Raw genomic sequence first — 18,787 nt, forward strand, 5'->3', positions numbered from 1 at the left:
GCGCGCGGGCCGCCTCGCGCCCGAGTCTCCCTCGCGCGCCGGTTGGCCGCAGCCGCCTCGAGCTCGGCGTGCCGGGTTGTCGCCGGCGCGAGCACGCGCCCTGTGCGCTGGTTAGCCGGCGCGCACGCGCCCGTGCAGGCTTCGGGGCGGGGCGAACAGCACGAGCCCCGGCGGGGTCGGTGGGGAAGGGCTGGCGCTCCGGCCCCCGGCCGCGGCCGCGATTCCCAGCCCGCGGGCCGGCGGAGACGGGAAGCGGGGTTAGGAGCGGTGGGGGCGGGGCGGCGTCCAGCTCTGGGAGCGCTGTGGGCGGAGCGCGGCGGCGACGGCGGCGGCGGCGGCTCTAGAAAACGACAAGGAGGCGGCGGAGCTCCTTTCCTCTTCTCAGACCCCGGAGCGTCCGGGACGCAGAGCCCGGAACTGGAGGGACGCGGCGACTGCGGGGGCCCGGCGTAGGTGAGGCTGAGGGTGCTGGGTGGCGGGGGGTGTTGGGGGGATAAAGGGAGCACAGAGGTGCACAGAACGGGCTTTAGGGAGGGCACGGGGGAAGGGGTAGCTGTTGGGGGTTGGGGTACGGAAAGGAGGGAGATGTGAGCCCTTTGGGACGTGGAGTGCCAGATGGTGAAAGGTTTCTGGGGTCAGTAGGGCGGACCGAAGCCCACGGGTCCGAGTTGAGGTGTTTCCAGAGGCATAGGCCGGGGAAACAATGGAGTGAGGGGGGACTCTGGTGTGACCGTGTGGGGGGTGTTGGATTTTAAGAAACAACGGGAGATGGAAAAGAATGGGTCATTTGGGGTAAGTACAATGAATTGGGAATGCAGTGGGGATGCGTAAGGTCATCTGCGCGGGTACCCGAGGTCCTTAATATTTGGGGGCAAAGTGGGCTTTAGAAATGAGAGATAGAAGGGCATTCTTGGAATGGGGGGGGAAGGAATGGAAAATAAGGTAAAGAGGGGCAGAGAAATAAAATAGATGTGGTTTGGGCTTGAATTAAAGCAGAAGGGTAGATCTAATGAGTACCGAGTAGGTGGACTAGAGTGGCATCTTTCTCCGAATTCATCCACGATGATTGGGTTCTTTTAGACGGTAGATTTTAGGCTTGTTCCTCGGCACTCTCTTCCTTGTAGAAGTACAAGCTGCCTTTTACTAAATTGGTTATCATTTATAGTCCGTTTCAATGAAAAAGAATGCCTATAATACTTATTTCTCCTTTGTTCACCAGGTTACTGAACATAATTTACCTGAAGCTAATGAAGCAGGAGAGGACAGATTACCAAAAATAGGGGTCTTGTCAGTGATAATGCAGAGTTCAGGGTGTTTGGGGGAGAACCGAGAGTTCGTTTTTCATTTAGACCAAAAGGTGATGAATAACCTTGATAAAATCGAAGTTAGCTGTACTTTTTAGAATTGCAGTTTTTCACTGAGAAATGTTCATGTACCATCTGCTACTGATTTTATGCTCGTGGGAGAGTTTGGGTGCTGCCTCAAGAAATTCTTGATGCCGGTTTCAAATTATCTGGCTGCCTCATACCTTCCAGTTTGAATTAAGGTGATTGGAAAATATTGTGGGAAAGTATATCTGGGGTTATGATCTTTGCATTTCCTTGATACTTGGATTTCTAGACTAAGTTTTTAACGGTATGAGATACAAGATTGCTGATTTTGAAATTCGTTACAATTATGTGTTCATAAATAGCTTTTTATTTATTGGGCATTAAGTTTTGCTGACTCATTTAAGATTTCTTGGAATTCATCAGTTGATATTTTTCAGCTAGGTTTCAAATAGTAACATTAGGCCACTTGATAAAGGTTCAAAAATATTTTTCAAAATTGTCGCTTTTCTTATATGTTATAAAAACGGAACAAAGCAAGAAGTGAGTGCAATGTCCTCCTTAGTAATGTGGCTGTTTATTGACCTCTTTCAGTGGGCTAGGCAAGGTGCTGAGATCTGTTTTGCATGCATTATCTCATTTAATCTAACGCTTACAATTATTTCCTACTTTATAAATTAAGAGGTGAAATAACTTACTGAGGTCACAGAGCTAGTAAATAAAGCTGAATTCAGACCCAGCTCTGCTGGAGGCCTTTTTTAAGTCTGCCTGGTGGTTCTTCCTGCTCTCTCTGTTCTCCAATATTGGTTGTAGTACAAGCAGCATGAATTGGTTGAAACTTGAATCTGCTATGATAATAGTGCTTTAGATGAAGATTGGGTTAGTGGGCTACATCTGTAGAGTTTATTGAATGTTTACTGCTCCTGTGATTTAACAGATCTTCTGGGGTCCTGCTAATAGGGCTAAAACATCTTGCTAAGGGTTTGTCCTGTGAGCACACTTTATTTTCTGTTTAGTCTAGTGTATTGCTGAAGGACTGTGCATACGTGGCACTCTCTTCCTTGTAGAAGTCAAGACAGCCAGTTGTGGAGCCCCAACAAGTTCACTCTGGAAAACAATAGGAAACTGCTGAGTGCTCAAGTGCCCCCCAAGCACCTGTCAAGACCACAGTTGGTACTGGTATTATCTCTAAATATAGACAGGATCCTCTTAGAAACTCAGAGCGAAACAGCTAGAACTGAGAGAAACAGCTGGGGTCTGAGGGAGGAGCCATAGGTTAGGCTAAAACATCAGCACAGCCCCTGGAGGCTGATCCCGGAGTAGCAAAGGGCTGCAGTTACTGGTTAGTGAATACATGAGGGGAGAGAATTTGTATTTGTTGAATATTTAGGTATTCTGGGCGCTGAACTCACTGTATTATATGCGTATTATCTTATAAGATCTTCAAACAACCCTTATAAGGTAGGTGTAAGCATTAGCCCCATTTTTCAAATGAGGCTTAGAAAGGTTAAGTAACTTGTACAAAGTCACTTAATAATGGCAGTGAAGAAAGTTTATAATAATAATAATAATTATTTAAATTTTATTGGGGAATATTGGGGGGACAGTGTGTTCCTCCAGGGCCCATCAGCTCCAATTCGTTGTCCTTCAGTCTAGTTGTGGAGGGCGCAGCTCAGCTCCAAGTCCAGTCACCGTTTTCAATCTTTCATTGCAGGGGGCGCAGCCCACCATCCCATGTGGGAATTGAACCGGCAACCTTGTTGTTGAGAGCTTGCGCTCTAACCAAATGAGCCATCTGGCTGCCCCCCCCCCCCCAGCAGCTCAGCGGCAGCTCGTTGTCTTCAGTCTAGTTGTGGAGGATGCCCATGTGGGCATCGAACTGGCAACCCTGTTGACCGGCAACTCTGTTGATCAGAGCTCGTGCTCTAACCAACTGAACCATCCGGCTGCCCCTATAATAATAATAATTATTATTATTTTGATTGCTGCTTGCAGGTTCCCACTCTAGAGCCACCATATTAAAGTGGGGAACTTAAAAGTCACTCCTCAGGATCCACTGTGCTTCTCTGTTTGAAATAAAACTGGTTATTTCAATCTTGCTGCTTCCATTGGAGACTGGAAGAAAAAGCTTTTTTTTTTTCTCCTGATTTACTTGTTGGGAAGGAGAGCCCATTCATTATTTAGTAAATTAACTCTTATAGAATATAATTCAACTTCTTCAATTACTTGGTGTATATCTGTAGCAACATGAACATGGCATGTCCATCCTTCTATTCGGAGGACTTGCCTTTCTAGGCTCTGGGGGATGACAGTGAAGCATGCCTGTTACAGACTGTTACCACTTCTCTTGATACGTTATTGCCACAAAAGTTTGACCATCATTCTTGCTTGGTAACTTTAAAAAAGTTGTGGTAAAATAAGCATAACATGAAAGTTACCTTTTAAGGGCTGGCCTGGTGGCTCAGGCGGTTAGAGCTTTGTGCTCCTAACTCCGAAGGCTGCCGGTTCGATTCGCACATGGACCAGTGGGCTCTCAACCACAAGGTTGCCGGTTCGATTACTCGAGTCCCACAAGGGATGGTGGGCAACGCCCCCTGCAACTAAAGATTGAACACTGAACACGGCACCTTGAGCTGAGCTGCCACTGAGCTCCCGGATGGCTCAGTTGTTTGGAGCGTGGGCTCTCAACCACAAGGTTGCCGGTTTGACTCCTGCAAGGGTTGGTAGCTGCGCCCCCTGCAACTAACAATGGCAACTGGACCTGGAGCTGAGCTGCGCCCTCCACAACTAAGACTGAAAGGACAACAACTTGACTTGGAAAAAAGTCCTGGAAGTACACACTGTTCCCCAATAAAATCCTGTTCCCCTTCCCCAATAAAATCTTAAAAAAAAAAAAGTTACCATTTAAGCCATTTTTAAATGTACAATCCAGTGGTGTAAGTACATTTGCATTGCTGTGCAGCCATCACCACCATCCATCTCCAGGACATTTTTATCTTCCCAAACCTCAGCTCTACCTATTGAACAGGAACTCCCCATTCCTGTCTTCCCCCCCAGCCCCTGGCAACCACCATGCTTCTTTCTTTATGAATGTGACTACTCCGGTACCTCATACAAATGGAATCATATTTGTTCATTTGTGTCTGGCTTATTTCCTTAACACAGTGTCTTCAAGGTTCATCAGTGTGTTAGCCTGTGTCAGAATTTCATTCCTTTTTAGGACTGAATAGCATTCCATTGTATGTGTATACCACACCTTGTTGAGCCATTCTTCTGTCAATAGACACTTGGGTTGTTTCCATCTGTTGGCTATTGAGAATAATTCTGCTGTAAACATTGGTGTACGAATATCTGATGAATCCTTGCTTTTAGTTCTTTTGGGTATATATCCAGAAGTGAGACTTCTGGGTCATATGGTAATTCTATGTTTAATTTTTTGAGGAAGCTTTGTTACTTGTAAATGGTGGTTTTATGATGTGTTCACCTGAAGGTAGCACTTGGCCTTATGTTTGAGGGATGATGTTTCCTCTAACTTTTTCTGTACTGTTCACAGGACATTTATACTGGAAATGATTCAAAAGGAAATGGTTTATCCAGTTTTCATGGTTCTCTTTTAGCTTCTGCATACTCATACATATGTATCATGACATGTGGCAAGCATATTAAAATGCATTTCAACTTATCAATAAAAGTACTTTCGAAAAACTTTTAGACATTTCAGGTGATGAAGAAAATGGGAGTTTCTGTTCTAAAGTGTGAAATGTGTCCAGTGTGGAAGGAACCATTAGTTACATGCAGGCGTTTCCAGTCACGACTATAAATGTAGGTAATCATCTTAGGAACATTATCTGTAACTGTATCTGAAAAATGAGTCAATAACATACTAGAGCATTTTCAGTTTACTTTGCTGCCTTGGATTGAAATTCGGGGTACTTTTTTCATTTAAAAATGTTTTACATGTATGAGCTGCTGGTTACTGCTAACCTTTGGTATCCCTTCATTCATTGAAAAAAGTTTGAGTGCCTGCTATGTGCTTTAAATATGTCAATAAGGTGGCTGTAATACAGGAAGTAAAATTGGCTGAAGTCACTTGTTTGACTCCCATTTTCTTTCCCTCCCTTCATATGTGAGAGAGAGTTGTCACATAATACCAAATGCAGTAGGCTGAAATAGCTGCAGACTGACAGTGACCTGCCTCTTAGGATGAGTCTAACCTCCCATTTCATTTTTTCCAAATGTCACAAGGTTAATTATCCCTGCATCTTGCTTCTTGAGATTATTAGGTTACAAAGGGACTTAGGCTCATGTGCCATTTTCTGGGAACCTCATAGGAGACTTAGTGAGCCCACATCTTGCCTTGGAGGTGGTCTGCTGGTTCAGAAATACTTCTAAAGATTTAAAGTTTGTAAATATCTTTTCTTGAGGTTACTGGATATCAAGCATTGGTCAGAGGCCAGCATTTAGTCTCCATGTTCAAATCTACTGTGTTGGCCTATAGGGGTGGCTTCCTGAAATATACATCATTATCTACACAGATTCTGTAGTAGTGCCAGGCCCTTAAAATAGTCCGCAGGGTCTGAGGATATAGCCACTAGCTAAAGGCAACTTCTGCAGTCATAACTAATTTGTGGTTAGGGGTGACCTACGAATTCTTACTAGTTCAAGCCTTAAATAATAACCTCGGATTGCTAGTAAGGAGGATTTTCACATTACTTAATTAGCAAAATGACATAATTACTAGTTGTGGAGTGTGTGTGTGTTCTTTAGAATTGGCTAAAGGGTATTGGGACTGAAGAGAAGGAGGTATGTGATGAGGCCGTTACATGACTGTGAACGAGTCATGATAGATACATGAAGATGTCTGTACTTGACGCAGCCAATGGTGTTACTTCCTGTTGACCTATATAAGACTGAAAAGACCACTTTGTAAAACCTGCAGTCTTTCCTCTCTTGAGAACATATGATCCAGTAGTAAATGGTTTGCTGTTGTTTTAAAGCTACTGCCAGTAGTATAGCAATACTTCTCTTTCAATTACCCACTTGGTCTCTGATTACAGCATGCCAGTATGGTCAGCTCACTGCTGGCTCTTCCTGGTTATCTTCTGTTACATTGATTGAAAATGTGCATGAGTGTGTAGTAGAAGTGAGTCTTCCGCTTCCGCTTTGTTTGGTTATCCTTTTGCATTTTTACAGTAAACTGCCTTCATAGCTTATCTGCATATGCGGTACAAGCCCTCAGTACCAGGTCTCATCATAAGAAGCTCCCTGATAATTTATGAAAACAGTGAAACTTATCTATAACTAAGATGGAATGACAGGACGCCAAAATGTTGTACCTGGATGATAGCTGGTACAGAACCACCCAGACTAAATCAGCCATTTAGCTTAGACACAAAGTTGATGTGTTGTTATATCTTATTAGTCAGTACCCAGTAGGTTTCTTGAGATGGTCATCTAATTCCTTGTTAAGGGGACAGTGCTTTAAACAAGGCTTAGTTGGGTAATCTTTTTCACCTCTGCCACTACTCAAAGGTTGTATTTTATGTTGGTCTTTCACACGTGGATATTTAACATTTGTTATTGGTCTGCGTGCCTATAATGTGATGATCCTATCAGTTAGACTACAAGGTATTATTATGTGATGTCATGTAATTTGGGAGCACAGGAAACAATGCAACAACAATGATGATTACATTTGTGTCTGGGTGTCTAATTTGATGAAGTAGAAAAAGCTCCTGAAAAAGGAGGGATATGTGGTACCTTCACCTGATTGTTACCTGAAATCTTAACATTTAAGTAAGATTCAGTATAATTATATTCAATTTTTACACAATTACATTTTTGATTGGGCAATAAAGCTGAGAACATACCATTCTTTCACACTCTACTGGCTAATCGTTCCCACTGTGAAATAGCCCCAAGTATATTATTAAACTTTTTGGCCGCTGAACTTTTAATGCTTGAAATGTGGATTTACTGAATGGTGTTAGTTATGATCAGGCTAACACTGATAGTATATTGATAATATTCTCATATTGTAATATTTTTCTTCTAATTTCTTATTAAAATTGGGAAGCTGTGTAATATGTTAGTTAGGAGCACAAACCTGTTAGTCACATAGGAGTTGCTAATAAGTTGGATTATAAATAGCTGGGCATAAAATTGTTGGGGAGAGGGGCTATGAAGGGCGTACATTCTTTCACCAAAAAACCCCACAAATCTGATATATAGATCTGGCTTTGAATCTCTGCTCATCTACCTACTCCCTTTGTGGACTTGGTCAAGTCATTTAATTTCTGTGAGTCTGTGTTTCTGAATCTGCAAAATTGGTGTAGTAATCCCTACCACAGAGTTGTCATGACTGTTGAATTTATTTTTTTGAGGTTAAATTCACATAACAGAATTAACCCTTTTAAAGTATACAGTTCAGTGGTATTTAGTACGTTCACGATGTTGAATTTACCTATTTTGGGTATTTCAAATACATGGAATCATATAATATGTGACCTTTTGTGTCTGGCTTCTTTTACTGAGCATAGTGTTTTTGAGGTTCATGTTGTAGCAGGTGTCAGTACTTCATCTTTTTTATAGCTGAATACTATTCCATTGTATGGATAAATCACATTTTGTTTATCTGGTTATCTGTTGATGGAGAGTTGTGTCATTTCCACATTTTGGCTATTGTGAATAATCTACCAGTATTTGTTTGAATGCCTGGTTTCAGTTGTGTTGGGTCTATACCTGAGAATGGAATTGCTGGGGTTCCAATTTCTCCACATCCTTCCCAACACTTATTTTCCTTTGTGTGTTTTTTAAATTTTTATTATAGCCATCGTAGTAGTTGTAAAGTGCTATTTCATTGTGAATTTGATTTGTATTTTCTTAGTAACTAGTGATGTTGAGCATCTTTTCCTGCATTTGTTGGTCATTTGTGTATCTTCTTTGGAGAAATGTCTGTTTAAGTCCTATGCCTGTTTTTTAATTCGATTGTCTTTTTGTTAAGATCATTAAACTTTAATGGCTATAAAACATTTAGCTCAGTGAATACACATAGTATGCACTCAATAATTATTAGCTAATAGTATAGTTACAATTATTTTTATTTTTCCTACATGTGGCCTGAATTGTCAGGCTGAAAAACTGCCTGGTTTTTCTAGATAGCAGTGGAGAGGCAACAAAACCTGTCCTGTGTTGTGAGTAAAGTTTTGAATGTGTCAGTGTTGGTACTTTGCTTTTTTGTTGATGCCCCCAAATCAAGAAATTAGAAACACATTAACAAAAGTCAGTTTATCTTTGTGGCAGAAATCAGTACATAAGTCTTCACTTAATGTTGTTGATAGGTTCTGTGACTTGAAGTGAAATGATGTGTAACAAAACCACTTTTACTATAAGCTAATTGATACAAGTAAGAGTTAAGTTGCTATGGCATCTCATTAATGTTACAACTAAATGACATTATTTGAGGACCTGCTGTAGTGCCATCTAGTTATAGCTGAGATTTAGCTTGTTTTTCTTTATTCTACTCTGTTATGAGACGTTTGTTATAAATACCACAAAATTTTTTGAAAACTGGGTCACTTATGTTTTCTGGTATGCAATTGATATATTGTCATGTTTTTATGCTTATTACAACTTGCCTATATGGGCTGGTCAAAAGAAGTTGGATGAGAAGAGGAGATCAAAGTAATTATGAATTTAGTGTTTTACTCTCTAGTCAGGATTATACCATCTTGAACTAATGAATATATTTTGCCAGGTTTATAGGTAGACATACTCATATTATGTCATGATTTGGAGTGGGGCAGTAGCTCTAAGCAGAATATAGAGAAAACTGTATGCAAGTCTAACTTTGGTTATTTTCTTGGAAAAGGAAGCAAAGGGTTGGGAAGTGTATGCTTTCAGGAATTGGTGATTATTCGAATCCCTCCTGAACCCCCCTCCTCCCAAGCTTCATTTTATGTGCCTACACTGCCTGGAATACCTTCTAAGTCTGTTGCTGATTCCCCTTCCTGAAGTCTCTCAGGCCGACCAAACACGCCTTCTTTTGGGCTTTTACATCTGTTACATACTTTCATAATAGTACTTATGATAGTGTACTTTTTAAATACACATTAAAATTGTTTTAATCAGTGCATGTTCAAAAAATTGAACAATACAGGAGTAAATGGTGAAAACAATTTTCCTAGTTCTCCGAAGGCAATCACTGACAGTACTTTCTCTTTTATATCCTTCCAGGGTTATTCTCTGTTGATACAGGAATTTTTATAGTGTATGAAATGCTTATTTTTCTCCTTATTTTAATTTTTTTTTTTTTTTTTTTAAGGAAGGTGCAGCTCACAGTGGCCCATGTGGGGATCGGAACCGGCAACCTTGGTGTTATCAGCACCACGCTCTAACCAACTGAGCTAACCAGCCACCCCCTCTCCTTATTTTTTATTGCAAAGTAATTTATAAATGTCAAAAAAATTCAAGCATTATAGGAATATCGGAAGTGAAAAGTGAAAGGTCCGTGGTCCTTAACCCCTGTCCGTCTCATACATAACAATAAATAACTCCTCTCAATAACATTGCTCTCTCTCACCATAGGTAGTCCCGTTATAAGCTCTTTCGGATTGTTCCAGGTACATTTACATGTTTATATAAAACATTTTTTGTATGTTGGTTTTATGATTTTATATATTCTGTAACTTCTTCTTAATATGTCTTGGAGATTTTTTCATACCAGTATGTACCGATCCATTTTATTCTTTTAATCTCTGCATGATATTTGTGCAATAATATGCATATACCAGTTTACTTAACCATTTCCCAATTAATGGGGACACATACACACACACACACATCCAGTGTAGTTTCTAACAATGCTTCAGTGAATACTTTTTTATATGCTTCTTGTTGGATATATGTGAGTGTTTCTCTAGGTTGCTAGAAGTGAATTGCTGGGTGAAAGGGTATACTCTTCTAAATCTTTTGCTGAATACTGTCAAATTGCTTTTTAAAAAACTTTTTATTTTGAAATAATTTTAGATATGCAGAAGAAGAGTTCCCATATGCTCTTCCCCCAGCTTCCCGTAGTGTTAACATTTTTCATAACCATAGTACTTGTTATCGAAACTAAGAAGTTAACGTTGGTACAATAGTATTAAACTGTAGCCTTTTTCCCCCCAGTTTTTCCACTACTGTCCTAAAGATTTGTAGAATTCAATTCAGGATGCCACATTGCAGTTAGCCATCTCGTCTCTTTTTTTTCCGCAAAGATTTTATTGGGGAAGGGGAACAGGACTTTATTGGGGAACAGTGTGTTATTCCCAGGACCCATCAGCTCCAAGTCCAGTTGTCATTGTTCAATCTTAGTTGCAGGGGGCACAGCCCACCATCCCTTGTGGGAGTCGAACCGGCAACCTTGTGGTTGAGAGCTCGCACTCTAACCAACTGAGCCATCCATCCATCCCCATCCCCTCTCTAATCTGTGACAGTTTCTCAGTTTTGTCATTTTCGCTACCTTGACACTTTTGAAGGGTACTGGGCAGATATTTTGTAGAATATCCTTAATATGGGTTTGCCTGATGTTTTCTCGTAATCAAACAGAGGTTGTGGGTTTTGAGGAAGAAGACCGCAGAGGTCATGTGCCCTTCTCATTGCCTCATTTCTGGATAGATAGCAACATGTCTAATTACAGGGGCTGTTAACCTTGGTGATATTTGATGGAGGTGGTGTCTGCCAGGTTTCTTTATTGTACAATTCCTGCTTTTCTCCTTCCATACTCTATTTGTTAAAACCGAGTCCCTAAGTCCAGCCCACACACATTGGGAGGGGAATTAAGTTCCACTTCCTGGAGGGAGAAATATCAAAGAGTTTGGACACATGTTTAAACCTTCATAGTACTATAATAAATATTTTAGGGAGATACCTTGAGGGTATGCAGATATACTGTTTCTCTTTTAAAAGTACCACCTGTTAATTTTAGCATCCATCAGTGGATCTGGCCTGCAGCAGTTATTACTGTGATATTCTAATGGTTATTTTCCATTTCTCTCATTCTGTATTTATTAGACATTTTCTGTAAGGAGACTTGTTCTTTTGTCTCCCATTTATTTATTTAATAATTTATTTACATTATTATAGACTCACAGACCTTTATTTTATTCTTTGGATTATAACATTTACTTTGTTGCTCATTAAATTACTTCGAAAAAACCTTTACCAATTTATACTCCTGCCAATATTTGTGGATAATGAACTTACACGCTTAAACATTGGCTATTATCTGATGAATTAAAACACTTATTTCTCCTGGTTGAACATGAGGTTGAGTGTTTTATTATGTGTATTGACTGTATTTCTTTATGAATTGCCTTTTTACATACTTTGCCCATTTTTAAACATTTATGTAAGTGTGTTTTTCCAGGACCCATCAGCTCCAAGTCAAGTAGTTGTTTTCAATATAGTTGTGGAGGGCGCAGCTCACAGTGGCCCATGTGGGGATCGAACCAGCAACCTTGTTGTTAAGAGCACCGCGCTCTAACTGAGCTAAACCGCTGCCCCTACTTTGCCCATTTTTAACTTGGGTTTTTTGTTTTATAGAAGTTTTTGTATTCTGGATATTAATCCTCTGTTAAATATATGTATTTTTTTCTTCTGGGAAGAAAACGTTTTCCTTCTCTTTTTTAAATTACAAAAGTAATATGCTTATTGTAAAACATGTATAAAGTGAAACGTGAACGTCTCTTTACCCTCTTTTCAGTTTAATTTCCTATGCATAGTACTGTTCTTACCCTAGAAGTTAACAGTTTGATATTTTTCCTTCCAGAACTTTTTCTGTATAGCTGTAGAAACATATATGTATCTGTTGTGTGTATATGCACACACACATACGAGTATGATCCCATTTTTGCTAAAATGGGATCATAGAATAGCCTTTTTTTCCCTTTCATCATAGAGTTAAATCATAGAATCCTAATGTGTTACAAATGTTTGTTTCAGTATCTTTCTCTCATTGAATTATAAGCTTTTTTTGTACAGAGACTGATTCTTCTCACTATAAAAATATTCTTTTTGTATGTAAACAACACCACCATCCATTCATTTGCTCATGCCAGAAACATTTTTTATTTTATTTTATACAGAAACATTTTTTTTTAACAAAGTTTATTGAGTGCTTACTATCTGTGTGATACACAGGATTGAGTAAGCATAAAAATCCTTGCCTGCATGCAGCTTATATTCTAGTAGGGGAAGGCAGATATTAAACAAAGGAGTAAAATGGTCAGTATTTTAGTTGGTGATAACTGGTATTGAAAAAAAAACAAACCTAAAAAACAGGAAAGGAGATAGGGAGTGTGAACATATGAGAGAGAGAGAGAGAGAGTGTGTGTGAGTGTGTGTGACGAGAGAGCAGTAAGGGAAAGCCTTGTTGAGAAAGTAGTGTTTGAGTAGACTTAAATCTCATCTTTGGTTCCTTTCTCTTCCTCATACCTCACATCAGATGCCTCTCCAATTCTTGTTGATTTCATCTTCAAAGTATGTCTCAAACCCAGCCATCAAGTAGGTGGATTGATTTGGCAGTAGGAGTTAGTGAAAGTTTTCTTCTGATTTCATATTCTCAGTGAATGAGGAATCCAAGTGCTCAGTTGAGAGTGAGGGTGGGGAGGATGTGATTGATGGAGGTTTGTGGAGAGAGAAGGTGTGAAATTGTGGGAGAATGGCTGCAGCAGGGACATAGTGTGTGATTTCCAGGTGGCATTAAGGGCCCCTTGAGGTTTGTGGTCATGCATTTTAAGTGAGATTAGTCAATACGTGTATATTTTTTCCTTCAGCCACATTCAGCTGCAGGGGTGTATGTTTGGAGTGGATTTAACCAGAGAAATGTTTTACCAAGATAGTGGAACAAAACATGAGAAGGTCAAGAAATAGAGGATATATGCAAGGGAGTGATTATCAAAATATATGTGGAATTTAAAGTAAGGAGGGAAGGAAGGACATGAAGTGGCTAAGAGATGGTGAAAAGGTGGTAGAATCAATGAATTGAAGGTCCTGGTGGGATCAGAAGATGTTGGAATTTGGGTATGTGAGAGATGGAGCTAAAGAGAGTAGGTTGTGGTCAGACAGTGGGATACAAAAATTGATATCGTGGCGGCATTATGGGATGCATGGGTAAGGACAAGCTCACTGGAGGCAAGGAATCCAGAGAAATGAGACAGGAATTCAGAGAGATGGGGGTTAGAAAGATCATCTATGTGAAACCACTGAGACCTAAAACAAGCGCAGGGTTGTAGAAAGTCACAGAAAATCACACTATTAGAGAAAAAGAGCCAATAGGATATTTCTATCTCGATCGCTCCCTCCTTCTTCCTCTCTCTCTCATATTTATATCTGTGTATCTACATCTGCACCTATATCTACATCTATATTTGTCTGGAATTAGGTTTATTATAGGAATTGGCTCACAAGATTATGGGGCTTGAGAATTTCCATGATCTTCCATCTGCAAGCTGGAGATCCAGGAAAGCTGGTGGTAGTATAAATTCCAGTCCAAGTCCGAAGTCCTGAGAAAAATAACACTGATGGTGTAAAGCCCAGTCCAAGGGCAGGAGACTGATAGCTCAACTCAACAGTCGAGGAGAGGGAGAGAGAGAGGGAGAGTGGGGAGGGGGAAAGGCGGAGGGGAGAAGGGAGAGAAGAAGGGATGAAGTCTCCCTTCCTCTGCTGTTTGGTTCTCTTCAGGCCCTCATTTGTTCTGTTCTCACCCACATTGGGGAGGGCCGTCTACTTTACTCAGTCTGCTGAGTCAGCTGCTAATCTCGTCAGAAAACACCCTCACAGACACATCCAGACATAACATTTAGCCAACTATCTGGGCAACTCATTGAGTTAAGTTGACACATAAAATTAGCCATCACAGCCAGGTAATGGGTAACGAGTTTTCACATGGTATTCAAAGTAGAGGTGTTTTTTTTTAGGGAAGAAGGAAGGAAACTGATTTGAATCATTAGTGGGGAGCAAGGAGGTAATGGTTCAGTGGTGTGAGGGGTGGGGAAAGATAGCTTTCACTACTTGAGAGCTGCCAGAGATGTATGGCCTCAGAGGAGAAGCAGGTTTCAATTAGAATAGGAAGTTGAAGGGAGTGTTCAGAGAAGAGGTTGAAAATGTAGGGCAAAGTGGAAGGGGTTCAAAATTTGGAGAGAGGCATGTGGCACCTGGGGACAGAGCCGGGGATGTGTAGAGCTATGTGGGGCTTGAATATGGGAAGTCGGGGGATTCTTTTGATGGACAGTATAAACAGAGATACAGAATGTGAAGAGATTAGGCCAGGTAGACAGCCCGCAGGTAGCTGGAGGTGAGGGTGTAAGTGTTGGGAGGGAAGGAAAGGTGAGGAGTCCTAGATCCTGGGGAAGGGCATTTAGAATTTTTATTTAGTTTTTAAAATAAAAATTGTATATATTTAAGGTGTACAACGTGATGTTTTGATAATACATATACACAGTGAAATGACTTTAATAGGATAAGTAATATTTTCTCACATAGTTAACCTTTTGTTGTGCAAGTACCTGAAATCTACTATCTTAGCTTCCCAGGATTCAGCAGAGTATTGTTAACTGTAATCGTTATGCTGGACTGTAGTAGATCTCTAGACGTATTCATCCTACATAACTGCAGCTTTGTGCCCTTTGACCCACATCTCCCCATTTCCCACAACTCTCTGCCCCTGGTAACCAACCACGTTCTACTCTGTGCTTCTATGTATTTGATTTTTTTTAGATTTCACAATAAGTGAGATCATGCAGGTTTTTTCTTTCTGTGTCTGGCTCATTTCACTTAGCATAATGTTCTCCAGGTTCATCCATGTTGTTGCAAAATGAACAGATAAAAATGGAGAATATGGTAGTACCCCCTGGCCCCTGGTTTCGCTTTCTGTGGTTTCCATTATCCTTGGTCAACCATGGTCCGAAAATATTAAAGGGAAAGTTCCAGAAATAAACAATTCATAAGTTTTAAATTGTGTGCTGTTCTGAGTAACGTGATGAAATCCTGAGCCCTCAGCTGCATCCAGCCCAGGACGTGAATCATCCCTTTTGTCTAGTGGATCCACGCTGTATACTCTACCCTGCTGTAGTCACTTAGTAGCTGTCTGGATTATCAGATCGACTGTTGAGGTATCACAGTACTTGTGTTCAAGTCACCCTTATTTTACTGGCCTCAAAGTGCAAGAATAGTGATGCTAACAATTCAGATATGCCCAAGAGAAGCCATAAAATTTATGCTTCCTTTAAGTGAAAAGGTGAAAGTTCTTGATTTAAGGAAAGAAAAAAAAAATTGTATGCTGAGATTAGAAGACTTATGATAAAAACAAATCTTGTATCCATGAAATTGCCTAATTTATAAATTAAACTTTATCATAGGTATGTATGTATAGGAAAATACATAGTATTTATGGGGTTTGATACTATCCACGATTTCAGGCATCCACTGGTGGTCTAGGAATGGACAACCCCCCCGCCCCCCATCCCCCAGTGGATCAGGGGGGACTACTATAATATAGAAACACCTGTGTACTTACCACAATGCTTTGTCTCATCTTAATTATGTCAAATTGCTTCATAGCTTTTTAAAATTGACTTTCTTATTGTGGAAATTTTCATCATCTCTACATGTGCAAAGAATAATATAATGAACTCCCATGTACCCTCATCTAGCTTCAGCAATTATCAGTATTTTTTCCATTCTTAGTTTCACCTGTCCTTCCCATTCCCTTCTTTTGATTAATTGGTTTGGCTACTGTCAATATGATCCATCCTTTTCTAGAAGTTCTTCGTGAACCTTTCATCTAATGGTTTTAGCAGACATTGATAATTGTTACCTAGATTCATTCTTTCATTATGTCTTACAAAATGACAAAAAAGTTTCTTTCATTAACTTTTTAATTACTCTAAAGTAAGATTTATACATGAGAAGCAGAATAAATGCTTTGGTTCTTTCTCTTCATCAATATTTAGAATAATGGAATGTGTTAGTGCCCTCCTAACCTCCAAAAGTGAGCAATGAGTTTTTTTTTGTTTGTTATAGTGTGACTATAAATTAATGGATTTTTTACTTATTTCATGTGTTTCAGACACTGTAGACATTATTCTTATTGGTGTTCATATTGCCCCATGTTAGTCTAGTGGGAACTCATTTAAGTAGGCTCCTGTGTCCTTAATCAGACTCCAGTAGTCTGTGATAGCTTTCTTGCTTTTAGACGCAAGGAAATACCCCAGGCTTATCTGTTTATTTCCTTTCATAAGCCTGGAATCAGCCATTTCTCTAAGGAGCCCTGATTTCTTTTATTGGGAAATGGTATTTAGAGACCCCAATTCAGTCATCAGATTTTTCAAAAAGAAAACATGGCAGTTACATTGCACTCCTCCACTATAACATTCAAGTGACTATAATATTCAAGTGACAATTAAGCCCTAGAACGCTTTGAAAATTTTTACTATATATATACATATATATATATACACTATATATATGTATATATATAGTACATAGATATATATTTACACACACAATGTGTACACAAACTACATTGAAGGAGTATTTCATTGGTTCGAAGATGCATATCTCCTCCACCCTCCATTTAATCTCTGAATTTATGATGTGTTTTACAATTGATTATAGTTTAATTGTCAGAGAGTTTTCTTTAGTGGTTTGTAAGATAGTGATGTACCTAATCTGTGACAGATTAGAAGGAAAATGGTATTTTAATTTTTAAACCATAAAAGAAGCATCATATTGTGCTTATCTTTTGGAAATTTGCTTTTCTTGCTCAGCTTGGTTTTTGAGACTTTTCCCTTGTTAATACATGTAGCTCTAGCTTATTTTAAGCTTTCTATAAGTGTTTGGTTGTATGGCAAAGCGTTTAAAAATTCATTTACCTGTTAATAACATTTAGATTGTTAGCAATTTGTAACCACTACAAACAATGTTGTTGTGAACCTTCTGCATGTTTCCTTGTGTAGTAAGTGGGGTAGAGTTTTTGGGTCTTAGGGTATGTGTATGTCCAGTTTTACAAGATATCAGATTGCTTTCCAGAGAGGTTGTTTCAATATATACACCCATCAGTAGTATATAAGAATTCATTTTGTTCTATGCTAATCCTTAGTTTTATTGGTTCTTTACAAGTTTTGCTGATTTTATGAGTGTCATACTATTTTAATGTTTTAATTTGCATTTCCTCCATTGTTAGTGAGTTTAAGCATATTTTAATTAGTTTATTGTCATTTATTTCCTCTGTGTGAATTATTCATTACCATGGTTTATTTTTCTAGTAAGCTATTTTGTTTTTGCTTTAAATTGATTTATAGGTATTCTTGATACATTTGGTTACTAATCCGTTGTCAGTTGTATGCATTGCAGATGATATCCTACCGTGTTTCCTTGAAAATAAGACCTAGCTGGACAATCAGCTCTAATGCATCTTTTGGAGCAAAAATTAATATAACACCGGGTATTATGTTATGTTATATTAAAGACCCGGTCTTACAGTAAAATAAGACCGGGTCTTATATTAATTTTTGCTCCAAAAGACGCATTAGAGCTGATTGTCCGTCTAGGTCTTATTTTCGGGGAAACACGGTAATCTGTGGCTTTTCCTGCCTTGTTTATTATAAAACAACTTCATTGAGTTGTAATTAACATAGAATAAACTTCATGTATTTACAGTGGACAATTTGATAAATTTTGACATATATCCTTGAAATGGGTTATGATACTGAACATATCCATCACCCCCAAGTTTCCTCGTTTCCTTTGTCATGTCCTCTCCTCTGCCACTTCCCTCAGTCCCACAAAGCAACCACTAATCTGCTTTCTGTCACTAGATTAGGTTGTATTTTTCTGTTTTATATAGATGGAATCATACTGTATATGCTAATTTTGGGGGAGGTCTGGCTTCTTTCACTCAGAATAATTATTTTGAGATTAACCCATGTTTTTGGATAGGGTGTATCAATAGTTCATTTTTTTTTATTGCTGAGTAGTATTCTATTGTGTGGATTTATCCCAGTTTCTTATGCACTCTGCAATGGCCGATGGACTTTTGGATTGTCAGCAGTTTTTCACCACTGTATATAATGCTGCTATGTACATTTGTGTGCATGACTTTGTATGGACAAATGTTTCTTTTCTCTTGGATAGATACTAGGCGTACAATGGCAGAATCATAATGGTAGGTATATGTTTAACTTTTTAAGAAACTGTCGAAGTGCTTTCCAAGGAGGTTGTGTCATTTTTACATGCCTATCAGTATATGAGAGTTCCAGTTGCTTCACAGTCTTGCCAATACTTGATATGGTCAGTCTTTTTATTTTTTAAAAACGTTAGCCATTCTAATAGGTACATAGTGGTAACTGATGGTTTTAATATGTATTTCCGTAGTGACTAAGGAAGTTGAGCAATTTTTCATGTGCTTATTTGCTTCT

At 39.3% G+C, this 18,787-nt stretch overlaps 1 protein-coding gene across 1 annotated transcript in view; it reads left to right on the forward strand.

The window, feature by feature from the left end:
• Positions 1 to 89: 89 nt before the first annotated feature.
• The window catches only part of SPATS2 (spermatogenesis associated serine rich 2), a 102,071-nt gene continuing 83,373 nt past the window's right edge, over positions 90 to 18,787 (forward strand). Inside the window, exon 1 of the mRNA XM_074325734.2 lies at positions 90 to 453. The gene's annotated coding sequence lies outside the window, so the exon portion shown is untranslated. The remainder of the gene's footprint in view (positions 454 to 18,787) is intronic.

The sequence above is a fragment of the Rhinolophus sinicus genome, chromosome 1 (assembly GCF_057876585.1).
Source record: "Rhinolophus sinicus isolate RSI-liver-muscle chromosome 1, RSI-T2T, whole genome shotgun sequence".
Lineage (NCBI taxonomy): Eukaryota > Metazoa > Chordata > Mammalia > Chiroptera > Rhinolophidae > Rhinolophus > Rhinolophus sinicus.